The sequence below is a fragment of the Tupaia chinensis genome, unplaced genomic scaffold (genome assembly GCF_000334495.1).
Source record: "Tupaia chinensis unplaced genomic scaffold, TupChi_1.0 Scaffold000333_1, whole genome shotgun sequence".
Taxonomy (NCBI): domain Eukaryota; kingdom Metazoa; phylum Chordata; class Mammalia; order Scandentia; family Tupaiidae; genus Tupaia; species Tupaia belangeri.
The window spans coordinates 1,878,461-1,894,310 of NW_006159827.1; the positions used below are offsets into that span (position 1 = coordinate 1,878,461).

General features: G+C 38.2%; 1 protein-coding gene across 7 annotated transcripts in view; it reads right to left on the bottom strand.

The window, feature by feature from the left end:
* SETD5 (SET domain containing 5) overlaps positions 1-15,800 on the bottom strand; it is a 99,023-nt gene extending 83,223 nt beyond the window's left edge. For 4 of the 7 annotated variants that reach the window (XM_027773255.1, XM_006152031.3, XM_027773256.1 and 1 more), the window contains exon 1: positions 15,632-15,799. The gene's annotated coding sequence lies outside the window, so the exon portion shown is untranslated. Of the gene's footprint in view, positions 1-15,631 lie in introns of all 7 variants that reach the window. The other 3 variants (XM_027773259.1, XM_006152029.3, XM_014589143.2) reach the window with 1 other exon arrangement.
* Positions 15,801-15,850: the final 50 nt, after the last annotated feature.

Here is a 15,850-nt window from a genome sequence, read left to right on the forward strand (position 1 = left end):
TTACTACTGTGCCACCAAGCAGGCCCTAAAGCTCATACTTTAATTCTGCTTTCCCACAAACTTTCTGAAGTTCCCTTGTATAGTAAGCACTGGTATATATGCAAAATAAGAGTCATTAAATAAACTTCAGCTAGGCAGCAACTACTCCTTTGTTAACAGTTGATTCTTTTCATAACCAAAACGGAATCATAAAAGCCAGGTGCTATTTACAGCATATGAACATTACTTACCCTAAGTAAGGTTCAAACAGTCTAGAGAACTGATCAAATACTACATTCATAACAACAATAACTTTCAAAATAAAAACTAAAGATTTACTGGGTGGGGACCAGCAGTTAGTGTAATGGCTATGTTGCTGGACTCCATGTAGTTGAATACGGTTCGAGTCCTGGACCCAATGGCTTAAACTCACGCCGGGCGCATGTGTATGCGTGCCCAAGATCCTGAGAGGAGAAGGGATTGTGGCTTGCCCCCCCGGGAGTGATTTCTCGCTTTCTATCTCTTTCTGTCTTTTGGGTGAGCGCACACACCCTATAGCAAAAACCTCCCCCCTCTCCCACAAAAAAAAGATTTACTGGATGTTTACTTAGTACTAACTCATTGTTTTTTCTTACAATGACTTTAACATGCATTATATTATTATATCATATATTATTCACACTTGGCTAAAAAAATTAAAGTTACCAAGAAACTTGGCTAAGACCAGAACAAGAAAACCGCAGCTAGAATCTGAACCAAGATCTAACCAATTCCTCCATTCTTATTTCATTATTTTGAAACATCCTGATATAATAAGTTTTTTTTTTAGCCTATATCACATACTAAAATATAATGTTTTGTTGAAATGGGATATTATAACTTTACAATATGATAACTAGGAAGAATAAATCAGCGTTAATATTTAACAGGTTTAGGAGTTTATATTTTATTTAAAAGTTATAAAATCAAAATCTGAATATGAAATGATAAAATTGAAAAATAAATGACATCCTTTGTAAGTAATATTTAACTTCAGGTCTAAGAGTGAACCATTCAAGAAATGTTAATTGATGAGCCCTCTATTACAAGTATTATCAATGTTCCAAGTGTACTTCAAATCACCAGAGACAAAAATGATGTAGCAGGTGTACTGGTTAAGGTGCTGGACTACCACATGCCAACTACAGCTTGAGTCCTAAATTGGATGGCTTGAAAATCATGCTGGGCACATGTGTGTTTGGGCATAAAATTTCGAGAGGACAGTGGAGAAGGGATTACAGTGTGACCACACCCCTGGGGGGTATGATTTCTCACTTTCCTTCCATCTCCAGCAAATGTACGACTCTATGGCAAAAACCTTAAAAAAAAAATCTAATATTTCAAGAGAGATAATTTTTACTACAGAAAAGATGTTTTGTATCTCAAACTGCTCATAGTAAAACCAAGAAATTCTGTTCCTATAAAATACCAGAAAAGTCCACATATCTTTTCCATGACATAAAAATACATTAGTTTTTGAGAAATCTAGAAGGAAATACTGTTAGTATATAAACTATTTTTTGTCACATAAGAGTGGTATCATCACAAACTATCACTTTAAACATTCATGATTAATCTGTTAAGTCTTACATATAAGATCAGGGTGAGAACAGAGTGAAAGACAAAAGAAAACTAGATTTTCCTGACTATTCTCATTTTTGTAAATTTCACTTAGTAACCATTTAAGTATTTTACATAATTGCAAAACAAAAGCAACCCCTAGAAAAACAATTGAAATGAAACAAATTAACTTCATTGTATATCAAATATGGCATAGCCACATGGATAAGTATTCTAAGTGATTTCAAAACACCATAATTGACTATATTTCTAAAAGGATATACTCAAAGAGAAATTAAGAAAAAAAATTTTCAATAATCACATTGTTCTGCCATTCTAAAACTGTTAACGTGTCTGTTGTGGCACAAAGCAAAGAGAAATTAAATTACACTGGTGTTAGTGGAAGCTGGGTTTTGTTTGTCCTAGGAAAAAGGGACAAAAATTAAGTCTATATAAATATCATGTAGTACTGATTTTGAAACGACAGTTACCAAGTATTAACAATTGATCTTTTTAAAAAGAAGCATTTTTTAGCTCTGTCCACTGAAAAGGTCTAGAAAGGATCTATCCAAGAACCAAGAACACTGCTAGCACTTACACCATGGTCTCTACGTACCATTTCTCATTGAAAGAAACCAAGGGATTGTTGTAGAAATGGCTGATTTCAGGTATGGGGCAGGCAGGAAATGTACAAAATGATCCTGAAACATCTTGTCACATGGGAAAGCAAGGAAACAAACAAACAAGCAAGTAAAGTATTAAGAATGAATCAAGGGGCCAGCAGGTAGCATAGTGGTTAAGGTGGATTCACATACTTGGTTGACTATGGTTTGAGTCCTGGATCCCATGGCTTAAAACTCATATTAGGCGCATGAGTGTGTGCCCAAAATCCTGGGAGAAGAAGGAATTGTGATGGGGCCATCTCCTCTGGGGCGTGATTTTTTACTTTCTGGCTCCCTCTCTGTCTCTGGCGATGACATGTGCCATTATAGCAAAAATCTCCCAGGGGAGAAAAAAAAAAAAAAAGAATGAATCAAAAGGGTTTAGGAGCCAGGAACCAGCAGTTAGCGTAATGGCTACGTTGTTGGACTCCCACGTAGTTGATCGCGGTTCATGCCCTGGACCCGGTGGCTTAGAACTCACGCCAGGCACGTGTGCGTGCGTGCCCAAGATCCGAAGAGGAGAATGGAGGAGAAGGGACTGCGGCATGACCATCTACCCTGGGGGTTGATTTCTCGCTTTCTGTCTCTATGTCTCTCTCTCTGTCTGGTGAGCACCTTCAGGGAAAACCTCTTAAAAAAAAAAAAGACTTAGGAGCCAACAACCAAAGACAGGACAACCTGAATATCAGAAGTAGTAACGAGAAATTGACAAGATTTGCAAAAATTTTAAATAATGTCACTTTTCTAAAAATTTGGAAATACAGCTATTTTCACAAAAAATCATGTCATTTATGTTAACAGGTTTTGTTAGGACGTGTGCATTTGCCAGAGAGAGGAAAGGTGAGAAAGTCCTCCCCCAAGGACAGCCAGACTGTAATTCTTTCTCATCCATTCTTCTCTTGGGACTTTGGATAGGCACACACACTCACTCAGTGTGATTTTCAGACTGCTGGGTCCAGGACTCAAACCATGCAGTTGGCCATGTGGAATCCAACTGCCTTAACTACCACATCACTGGCTGGCTCTATGTTAAAACGGCTTATTACTGTTGCTTTTAAATGAAGTGACTTAAAATTTTTCTTAGTTTTAATTTCTAATAAAACCTCAAAAGATATAACTAACTTCTTTTAGATGCTTGTTTTATTTTGACTGTATTATTGGTTTTGGTTTTGGTATAGGGTGTGTGTACCTACTGGGAGAGGGAGAGAGAGACAGAGAGAGAAAGGAATAAATCACCCCAGCAGAGGAGATGGCCACATCACAATCCCTTCTCCTCCATTCTCCTCTCAAGATTTAGGAAATGCATGCACATATGCCTAATGTGTTTTTCAAGCTGCTGGGTCCAGGACTTAAACGGCAAAGTGGGTAATGTGGAGTGGGATCAGCTGCCTTCACCACCAATCCACCATCTGGGCCATGGTTTTTATCTTATTTTTAATGCCAGAAGGTGTACACACACACATGTGAGAAAGAGAGGGAGAAATTACTGGGGTCTCATAATGCTGTTTTCTTTTCTCTCCATTCCATTAGGATCCTGTGTGCTGCTGCAGGGGTTGGAATTTGAATTCACTGTGGTTGGCCATGAGATTTTGGCTCCCTCTGCACAGTGCTTAATATGGGCAGGTCCTGAGGTCTTCAATTTTTGAAGTCTTCAATTTTTAAGGTCATATGGTTTGAGAATGGCTGATCTAGGTAATGAACATCAATGTCTGCTTAATATCACAGACAAAGTAGACATATGTTTCTCTTAATGGACATACACAATATTATTATAAAACATGCAGGCAATCAATCACTAATTTACATGAAAATTTACATAAAATGTAAGTTTACATTATAAATGCAAAGGGAGGTCTCCTAGTAGTGGACTGTGTTAAATAGTCATTGAAAGGCCAGGAACTGGAGAGTGATTCAGGGGTAAAATGCAAGGTTCTGTCAGGGAAGGACCTTCTTGAGTACACAGGTCAGGTGTGTGTTCACACTCCAGGACTGGCTAAAGCTGGATGGCGGTTTCAAGACCCAGTTGAGATTGCTGTCTTTATCTCTGACTCATTTACGAAAAATAAACAAACGAACAAAAAATAAACAAAAAATCCTAAAAAAGATGATTCTACTTAAAAATGCAGAGTAGGAACTCTATAAAACAAAACATCTTTGGACTGGCCCCCACATTACAATGGTTATGGGAGGCAGAACTCACACGGCAAACCACTGTTTGAGTCTCAGACCTGCTGGCTTAACAAACACAAAGGGTCAGGGTCGGGGTCCAGGTCGGGAATAAAGGTTGGAGTTAGGGTTAGGTTTAATAAAACCCAGGAGTCCATCTTTCTATGTTGTTATATCTAGAATTTTTAATAATAAAATTTTCAAAAATTAATCAAATCTTTATCTATCCCTAACCTTGATTAAAAATTAACCAACTCTTTATCTATCCTTAGCTCTTATCAATTAAAAAGAAAAAGGCGTTCTAAAAACTCAACTGGAAATGAGGCTTCAAAGAGGCCAAGAGATAAATCCTAGCAGAGAGGAGACTCTAGAATCAGAAGAGCTCTATAAAGACAAAAAGGGCTGCTCTGCTAGGTAGTGACTCAAAGTTCCATGATCCTCTATAATTAAGGGAAGCATATAATTTATGGCCCAAAGTGGAACATTTTTGAGAGTGAAAGGGCTACTATTACTAATTATGCTCAGATAGCATAAATCAAGACTGTCCCAGGGAAACCAATACATATGGTCACTAACTATAAAAGATTACATTTCTTATATCTTTCACAAGATATTCAACTCATTTCTTTGGGTACTTTTCATAAAAACACTCTTGGTATTTCAGAATTAAGAAAAACTAAGATATGCTATAAAAAATAGCTTTTTGGGCTAGCTTTTTGGGCATGGTGGTTAAGGTGTTTGATTCCCACATGGCTGACGGCAGTTCAAGTCCCAAACCTGGCGGCTCACTATCTCACCAGTACCCCCCTCCCCATTTCTCTGGTACAAACAAACAAAACTGGATGGATAAACTTCTTTTTTAAAAATTGCTTTTCATCTTTCTTGAATGACACGATTATTTCATAAATTTGGATATGTCTACTTTCAGTTGTCCAATTTACTTCGGCAAACTTCTAGCCATTTCTTTTCATATCAACTGTTCATGACAAACTTAAGAGGAAGGTTACACCTACCTTGAGCTTGCTTCTCTAAAACTACATGTCCCTATGGGATTCCACATATGGAGTCCTACCAGACTCCTGCCACATTCATGTACTGATACATTATTCCTACCAACACTTTAAATCTCAACAGCCTATGGGAAAAGTAAGGAAGAACTAAGGAAAAACATTCTGGTCAGGTCAACCAGTCCAAGGTTCCAAATTCAAGAGTCTTGGGGTTGTTATTATCCTCCCATTCTAAGTAGTGGCTACAGCAACTTCTGAACTTCATATATGTTAGCATAATTTTATTTTTAGTACTATTTTTGTAATGTGCCACCAAGACAGTTACTGCCTGTTTAATCTATGTCTTATTTACCATAAATACTATTAAATTTTTCTTAAAAAATTAAAAAGGGACTCAGAAATGTTAAGATTGATTCCTACATTTTCCTTGGACCCATTTAAAAAAAAAAATCATTCCAGGGGCCAGACAGTAGTACAGCAGTGGGGGAACATGTATGTATGCCCAAAATACCATGAAGAAAATAGGAGAGAAGAAGGGATCAAGGCATGGCTCGATCACACTTTCTCTGGCAGGTGCATGGATCATACAGCAAAAACTTAAAAAAAAAAAAAGAAGAGAATGAAATGAAGAAAACAGAAAACTCTTGTTTCTAGAACTGAAAATAAGCTTTAAAATGTGCCCTTTAGATTCTATCCCAAATGTTACATTAACTACATTTATTATTTTTTCTTTTTAGAGATTTTTGCTAGAGGGTATGTGCGCTTGCCAGAGAGAGAGACAGACAGACAGAAAGGGAGAAATCACTCCCTAGGGAGCATGTGCCACATCACAATCCCTTCTCCTTCATTCTCCTCTCAGGATTTTGAGTACACAAGCACACGCACGTGGTGTGAATTTCAAACTGCCAGGTCCGGGACTCGAACCACAGTCAACTTTTTGTGAGAGTCCAGTAATGTAATCACTATACCAGCTGCTTGTCCCCAATAGCTAAACTTATTTTAAAATAACCATGTCTAAGTATGGCTCCTCCCTTTCTACCTGGTTTCTCTTAAACAAATCAGCTCTGAACAGCCCGTACTAGTAAAGGAAAACACAGCATAAATGGAGAGGCAGTCTAATTCCCAACAGGTCCTTCCAGGTTCTTCCTCCTAAGTTAACCTTCTCTGGATACCAAAAATGTCCAACAGTTGATTATTAACTGCAGATCATTCTCCTTCACTGAAGCTGTGAAAGTACAAATTGTATGTGTTGTGCCATGCACAGAGGTTAATGGCAGGAAAGAGAATTTTCAATACAGGCCAAGGATCACACAGGACAGGAATAAAACCACCACGGAAATGGGGAAAACAACAGCAACAACAAAAGGGCCCTTATACAAAATGACGTACAGTGGGTGCAAATATAAAACAATGAGATCCATCTGGACATGTATTAAATACCATGTCAACATTACCGAATATGTTAATGTGAAACTGGAACATCACAACCAGATCATAATACCTAAGAATTATGAAATAATCATCTTACTATATTCAGCAGTGCACACACCTTATTAGATTACTGGGTCTTTGTGGGTCTTCACATTTCAAGAGTGGGCAGGGGGAAAATCTCAGCTTAAGATGATGATAAAAATATTATTTCTTGTTTTTTGGGGGGTGGTGTAGGATAAAGAATATAAATTATATGGCCTGAAGATAGAACTATGAGACATAAAAAATTTATATTCAAACAATTAATTAATTTCATCTCTATAAGGTAAAAGGATAAACATATATAAAGGTTTAATTTTGTAACCTTATTTTAGTCATAAATCTGAGTTACACAAATTAGTAATTTCCACTACAAATTACAAATATTATCTACAAAAAGAATTCCACCTTTTTTAAGCTAATAACATTCACGGTGGCGTCCAGTGGTAATGATTGTGTGAACATCCAACGAAAATTAAGAAGCTTAAAAATCTTTCTTTCTGTAATAATGCTAAGAATCTGAATTGGTTTATCAAGAAAGTGGAAGATACCAAAGTTTCAAAAATCTCTATCACTATAGACTTTTCAGAATAGACCAAATTAGCTTTGAATTAAGCACATATAAACAAGCCTACAACCTAACTATAATAAAAATCGCATTAGCCCATCCAATTTTCCCCCTTTGTCCTAGTTTCTTTTTTGCTGGGAAGAGGCGTTGTGGGATAATAATAGCAGGAAATAAGGTGGAGCAGCTGCACAGACAAGACGAGGCAGTGCCTGCGTCTCACCTCCATTCTAGCCTACTGCTGGCTAGTTCTTAGTGAAAACAAGATGAGCTGTTTGGGGAGCTGTAGCAGTTATCAAAATCTTTCAGATCAAGATGTGGCCCACTACTCTCTCACTTTTGCCAGGAACTTTTCAGATCTTCTAGCAAAATTTAAATAACAGAAGCAATAGAAGCCATACCAGAGAGATTTCTCAATATCTGGGAAGGAGAAAGGGTCCTACATAGCTGTGTGAATCTTAGCACACCTGAGAAAACTGTCTAGTATAGAAAGTGGGACTTGAATTAGATGGTTCCAATTATAGTCCCACAAATCTATGGAAATAATCCATGTGAAGGAATTACAAAGAGCTAAATTTCTGTAGTAATATAAAATATAGCTCACTAAATTTCATGTTTAATGCTGTTGGTATTTTACTGATGAGAAACTTCAAACTAAAAGCAATGATAATTAGTTACTCAAATTTCCCTTTTCAAGTCAAGGTATTTCCTTATACTACCCAAGACTACTACATATAAAAATAACATTATTACATATAAAAATAAAATCACAGATGGGCAACATATCTTTCTTTGGAAATGACAGAAAACTTGGTCTGGTTTGTTTAACATTACAATGTATGTATGTTTAAGACAATTTTTTGGTCATTTACTAGATTAAAATATTTCTTACTTGCCATTCCATAAACATAAATTATTCTAGTTTCCTTTATTGTTTTATGAGGTATAAATAGAAGGTAAAACTTTAAGCTAGTTTAATAATATTGTAGGTGGTACTTCAATTCAACCAATAGATCTGTTCTTGAAAAACTGAGTTCAAATCAAGTATTTCTAGAAATCAAATTCTCTTAAAATACATTGAGCATTTAAAAGGATCTTGTCATATACTCTTTTATAAAGGAGATATCCTTACAATCTAAATAGTTGCTATCTAATTTGTTGGTGAATACAATTCTTAATTTTAAAAACACCTGGCATGTTTGTATGTATGTTTGATGCGTATTTTAAAATTAAGTAAGGGGCCAGCAGGTAGTGTGGTGGTTAAGGTGGCTGGACTTCCACATGGCTGACCACAGTTCAAGTCCTGGACCTGGCAGCTTGCTTTCTCACTTTCCCTCTCTCTGGTCAACTTAAAAATAAAATAATGACAATAAATAAAATCAAGTAAAATAATTCTTTAAAAAAATTAAGTACAAATATTGTTCAAGACACCGATTCTTTTAACATTTTAATGAAAACTTTACCAGAAACCCAAATTTCAAATATCACATTGTGATTCTGTTTTAAAAGGCCAGAAAACCAACCCACTTCTTCAAAGTCTAAGATTCATATTAAGCCTAACAAACGGTATACAACTACCCCACTTTCAGCAGAGAGCTGACCACAAATTTATCAAACCAGGTTGGGCTAAAAGTGGAAAGGAGAATAATCACTAGGGAATATCGGGTTCTTCAGGAGGTAGGGGTAGGCTGAAACAATAAGTAGCCTTGCTTCTGTTAGTATTTTACTGGACTGAGACCCAACAAGTGAATGTTGTACGGTGCCTTTAGTTTTAGGGTGGCCTAGGAGGCAGGAATGTGTCCTTGAGATACTGAAAGTGTCCTTTCATTCAGTTTACTGAAAATAAATTGGAGTTAATAAAATGCAACTACTTCACAAAGGGTAACAACTTATTCCACATGTTCTGGTCTAATCTGACCCAAATATACACTCTGTGTGTATATGGGTTTTATTCAGATGGAATATTCCTTTCCATATCTTAATGAAAATTCAGCTGGCAGATGCTCTAGAACTGGTCTACTCAGTAGGTCCCTTGCACTGAAGAGAGGAGAGCGTAGAATTAATTGTATTTTAACCTGTACAGAGCTTCTGTTTTTTATTTTCCCTTGGAGGGGAATATGTCAAATTTGGGGTTAAGAGTATACTGTTGGCACAAATTCAATGCTCAAGTGGAAACTAAAAATGATTTCTTTAATTGTATGCCAAACTGAATAATCTCTCAGGGAAAAGAATCTCCTCCTCCTGCTTTTCTTACCTCCTGCCCCTCCCCCAACAACACTGCCTCCCTGCTGTGCAAAGAGCCCTTTGTCCTGCCCCGCACTTATCTAGCTGTTTGGCCATATTGACAGGCCTACTGGAGGCATAATAAGGGAGTCAGTCTGACATAAGCAGCTGGCAATTTGAAACAAAAATCTTCCTTTTCTACTCCGACCAAATCCTGCTGCAGAGGTCTCTGGCTCCTCCCATGCTTCCATCTATCCACAGAGCACTAAGGAATTTGGAATGTTCCCTCGATCAGGTAACACAAATCAAAAACTTGATTCCCCAGATAGAAACCAATTCTGTATACATTCCTATAGCCAGTTCTTTATGCCACCAAAACTCCGGGAATCCTCATACCATAAGGACAGGAGAGCATGGAAAGCAGTCCAACCAAAGCAACAGCCATAAGAGCCAGGCAAAACTGACCAAGATTCATAATTTTAAAGACATTACTATTACTATTTTAGCCTATACAGAGTTTCAGTTTTTTATTTTTCCGGGGGTGGGGGGGGGAAGTATGTCAAATTTAGGGTTAACAGTAGTATATGGTTGGCACAAAGCTAATGCTTAAGGGAACCAGCAGTTAGCGTAATGGCTATGTCGCTGGACTCCCACGTAGTCAACCGCGGTTCATGTCCCGGACCCGGTGGCTTAAAACTCACGCCAGGCGCGTGTGTGTGCGTGCCCAAGATCCCGAGAGGAGAATGGAGAAGGGATTGCGGCGTGACCATCTCCCCTGGGGAGCAATTTCTCGCTTTCTGTCTCTATGTCTCTGTCTGTCTGGCGAGTGCGCGTGCCCTATAGTGAAAAGAAAAAAAAAAAGCTAATGCTTAAGTGGGAACTAAAAATGATTTAAGACATTTAATGACTAAGATATTATTCTGATATTCCAGTAAGCAAAAAATTCCTTTTCTCTGTGATATGAAAATTCCTTTCATATCAAAGATACTAAATGTGACCTTATATAAAGTAAGGTATTCCCTCAAATTTCCTGCTCTGTGAGGGCCCATATAAAGTAGATTTATCTTAATTTTTCCTTTATTATATCACATAGTTCCCTTCTTTATAATGTTAAGTGTCTGAACATAAATTGTCATTATTTGTTAAAGATTTATTTATTTATTTCCATTTGTTATTATTATTATTATTATTTTAAATTTGACCAGAGAGAGAGAAAAAGGGAAAGGGAGAATGCAAGCCACCAGAACTGGGACTCGAACTGTGGTTGTCCATGTGGGAATCCAGCGCCTTTAACCACCACGCCACCCACTGGCTCCACATATGTTGTCATATTAGGAGAATTCTCTAAAGTGATTATTTCTAACAATACCCCCCAAGATACTCAGTGCATACCTTTTACCCCACTTACAATTGAATATACATCAGGACAATTTTCATAGGACTATAACTGATTTAACAAAATATGTAGATACATGAAAGAAACCATATTCTCTCCTTTCATGAGCTTCCCTAAGTCCTAACAAAAAAAATGAATCATCAACAAAAGGTTAAAATTCCATTTTACTACATATTTTGGAATTTGCAGAAGTAAGGATTAGTACCAATCCCTGCCTATCACAGGTATATTACCCTTATTTTCCAAGGAGTGCCTCTGTAAGGGTATTCTAAATCCAATAACAAATGACAACCAGTTGAATTACTGAATATATGTTATCACATGTATTTTGCACAGTTAAAGTTTTGGTTATGTCTCAAAATATACCTATCATGAAAAATTTCTGTTTTTACCAAGACACACAATTTTCATAAATAAAATCCACTGCTAGGTCTTCTTATTTCAAAGTGAACTGACAAATCACTAGAGTTCAACCAAATGTTGTAAAAAAAAAAAAAATTAAATTCTACTCATGATCCAGTTTCTCTCTTATAAGATATACCCAAAATCACTGATTATTGCTAACTATGGCCTATTGTTTATTTCAATATAAAGAGGATAAAGCAAAATTATCATTATTTTAGTTACTGGCTTTTGCCTTTTGTAGCATGTTATTTTGCCATCCAAATACAATAAGCCACTCTCCTCAGAAAGTAAAGAAGAATTTCAGAAAGAATGATTTCAGAAAATATGTATTAGATCATCGGAAAAGTCAGAATGTGTTTTTCTATGCAAAAAACTCATTGTGACTTTTCCAACAACCCACTTTAATGCCCTGAACAAAAATCAGTACTAAAGATGTAAAAACATTTTCAAGTAGCCAAGTGGCATGATGGTTAAGGGGACTGGATCCCTCATGGTGGACTGTGCAATTTGAGTCCCCAGATCCCGTGCCTTGAAAAATCACACCAGGCATGCACAAAATCCTGAGAGGAGAGTGGGGCAGAAGGGACTGAGGCGTGGTCATCACCCCTGGAGGGTGCTTTCTTACTTTCTGTCTCTGACAAAGCCCATGTACCCCATAACAAACTTAAAAGAAAAAAAATCAAGCATACTAGTTATATAAATGTGTCTATGAAAAGGCCCTCTAAAGACCCTTCAGAAATCACAATGAGTTCCAAACAACAGGAAATTCAAGTAACAAAGCAATTATTTTGTAAGGTAACATAATATAATTTGAACTATTAAGAAAACATTTGGATTTTAAATTACATGTATGCCAGACAGCCAATATGAGCAGGATCCTACTTATCTGATATGGCCTATCTCATATATATGATAGTAACAAAAATCAGTACCACCTAAAATAATATCCACTGAAATTCTGTCTCATTGGACTGTTTTTATCACTGGGAAAACAATGTGAGCCATATTTGTGAATGACAAAACTCATTTCCATTCTTTCTGGTTTCCTGCCATAAATGCCAGAGTCATACTACGAATTATAGATGTTTGTGGGATTTAAGTACATTTACACAAAACTGAACATATAAAAATTCTGAGGGACAAAAAGTATAGGATGCGATAGTCTTGGCATATATTAAGTACTCTGTGTAACTGGTGGTATATCTGGGTGGTAGTTCTCCAAGCATTTCCATACTCAACAGACTGTTCTGCTTAATCAGAGATCATCCTAATGTTCAGAGGTTGTGGGGGAAGGGAGACCACATAAGAGGCTCAGGGACTGTCTTAGTCTCGTGAACTAGACTTATTCCATTTCTGAAAATTCCTTTGGCCTGTCCTACATTTCAGATGGACCACAGCCAAAGATATCTTTGTGATGTCAGAAGATTATATCCAACGTGTATATAATTAACTGACTTTTATAGGTCAAGCTACAAAGAAAGTATCTAATCTGGAAAAGTCTATTATTAATAGAGACTTTAAGAAAAAAATTTATGTTTAGAAATTACTCCAAAAATGGTAGCTCTTTTTAGAGCTTAAGATTCCAAATTTAGTAAATACTTAGGAAAAAAAAATTTATTCAATAAAGTATATATTGGCTGATTAATGGAAGGATATATATACCAAAACCATCAAAATTAACTAAATGATAAAAGATGGAGGAAAACATGTCAGTTCAGGGAAAAAAAAAAAAGACCCTGATTTTCCCCCATTCTGGTTCTCAGGAAAATCTTTTAAATTCTTACTATTTTGGTTTAAAATGGTTGCAAAAATTAAAACTAACAGAACTTTCAGACCTATCCAAGCACAAGGCGTCAGATAAAAAAACAAAATCTTCCAAGAAAACAAATTAAAAAAAAAAAGTCTTTAACTATGATTCAGTTTCCAGATGCTGATACCTATAAATGCGTAGAAGGTTATGAATTGCTAATTCTCTCTCCCTAGCAAGAAAAGGCAAACCACCTCAGCAGTGAAAATTCCCAGGAAAGCAAGGTTTTTTTCTTAGTCCTGAAGCAGCCATCGCCTAAGTGCAGCTCCCTGCAGCCAACAGCATTAATGGACGCTGCACTGCTGTCCTTCCCTGGAGACAGCAGCCAGCACTACTCAAGCTTCTCACGTAGCAACCAGAGCTCCAGAGCCAGCAGCTGCTGCTGCCTTGTATACTCACCCCTGTGATCCAACCCAAAGGAACAACCTTCTCTCTACCCCACCCCCACTCCTTACACACTTCTTTTTTTTTTTTGACCAGCGCTCCAAGCCAGAAGAGCTGGAATTATGCTTTAAGAAAGAAACAATCCTAAGGTCACCCTTTTAAACTAATGTCGTTTATTAAAAAAAATCAACATTTACCAAATTCCAAATATCCATTTAATGATGCTAGAAATTTAGAAGTAAAGATTAAGCTTTAATCTCTGAGAAGGCCAATTTTCCAAGCACTCTGCAGTCAAATTTAAATTTGCAGCTAGAGACATAAGGATATAATTCATTTCTTTACATACAATGGCAGTCTGAGTAAACCTTAAAGACTCTAATCCCATAACGGGCCAGAATTTTTGGCTACAAAAGAGAACTAATGATCCTCCTGAGAAAGCTGGAAGAAATCCAATAAGGAAAAAAAAAATTCCTGTGTCCTCCAAGAGGCCAAGAAATCTCTGATTTTTCTGAATATTCTCTGCTTTACTCCTAGCTCAGATTCCGCACACCTAAAATTATCACTTATAAATTTACTTTCAGTGACCTAAAAACACTGATAATATAAAATTAACCACCAAAAATAATTTTTCCCAAATAAGGAGTACACATTCTCCTGAAAAGCTCAGAACACTGAGGTGTTCAACTCAGCAGGGTCCTCCCCAATCAAAAGTACAGCTTTCTTTTTTTTTTTTTTTAAATAACATCTGTCCAACAAAGAAATATAAATATGACCTTGGTCACAAATATGTCATCTTAAACAACTTAAGTGTTGAAGGAACCTAGTAGAAAATCTAGGGATTCTTTTAGTACTGTAAGCGCAGGGAGAACTGGAGAAATGAACTTAGGTATAGACAAAGCCCAGTGGAACCCAGAGCTGGGCAAGAAATGAGTTACTGTGAACACATTGCACAAGTAACATGAGAAAGCAGAAATGCAGGTCATACATGCACCCCTGACCCAGACGAACAGGGCTGGCTGCAGCATCAGTGTCCGAAAGAAAAGAAAGACCATTTATTCCTAAGAAGTGAGATCAGCAAAGGAGCTCCATAGAATAAATTAGCATATAAGGGGCTTTCCCAACAGTTAAACTTTCCCTCTCACGCGAATACACCTACTTAAACCAGGGCATTTTCCCCACCATCATTCACTTCACAGCCCTGGCTTTTGCACGCAGAGGGAAAGAGAATTCATAAAAGGGAGAATTTTCCTGCCTTTAAAGACATTCTCAAAAGATCGCTCTCCACGCCCAAGGAAGGGAAAACGACACAATCTGGCTCAACTCCAGGCTCCAACACTACATATTCAATGGGGCTATCTCCAAAATACTGGGGCATACGCCACGGGGAGCCCAAGAATGTGAGGTGGGGGAGGTGAAGGTAACGTCTCCAGTGTGGGAAAGGAAGCAGCCATCTGAAAATGGGGACCTAAGAAGGAGAGGGAAGGCGTTCAGGAAGATTATGGAGGGGAGATCGGGGCCTCTAGAGCGATCAGAGTTGTCACAAGGCCGCCAGAACCAGGGTGAGGGATGGGGGAGTAAGAGAGAGGAAAAAAGTATGCTTGTGTATTTTGAGGAGGACAGCGAGAGGCCTATCTTCAAGTAAAAGGTAAACGTGGAGTAGGCAGTTCCCAGGAAAAGGGGTGAAGAGGCGTGGGGGGAGGGGAAGCGTCCTGACCCAGGAAAGACCTGAAAAGGGTATGGGGTCGACCAGATTACAGAGGGTGCTTCTCTCCCTGGCAAAGAGGGATGCAACGCTGTGTGTGGGGTAACGAGGGGGACGAGAAGGGGCAGCATCCTCCTGCTAAGAGCCTGAGGAAGGCCAGGCCCACGTCCCGAGGAGAGCGAGCGCGGGGAGACGGAGGAGGTGACCCTTCCCTCCCTCCGGGGCCCAATCGTGAGGGTGGTCTCTCTTTTCTGTCGGACCCTTACCTTGTCCCAGGCGCTGCCGGGGCCGGAGCCCGGGCTGCGGCGCACGGCAATCCCGGGAGGCAGCAGGACTCGAGTTAGGCCCAACACGGCGCCACGGCGTTTCCTGGCCGGGAATGGCCCGTACCCGTGAGGTGGGGGTGGGGGGCAGAAAGGCGGAGCAAGCCAAAGGCGGGGAGGGGGAACCACCCCTCCCGGGGAAAGTTCATTGGAAACTCGTCA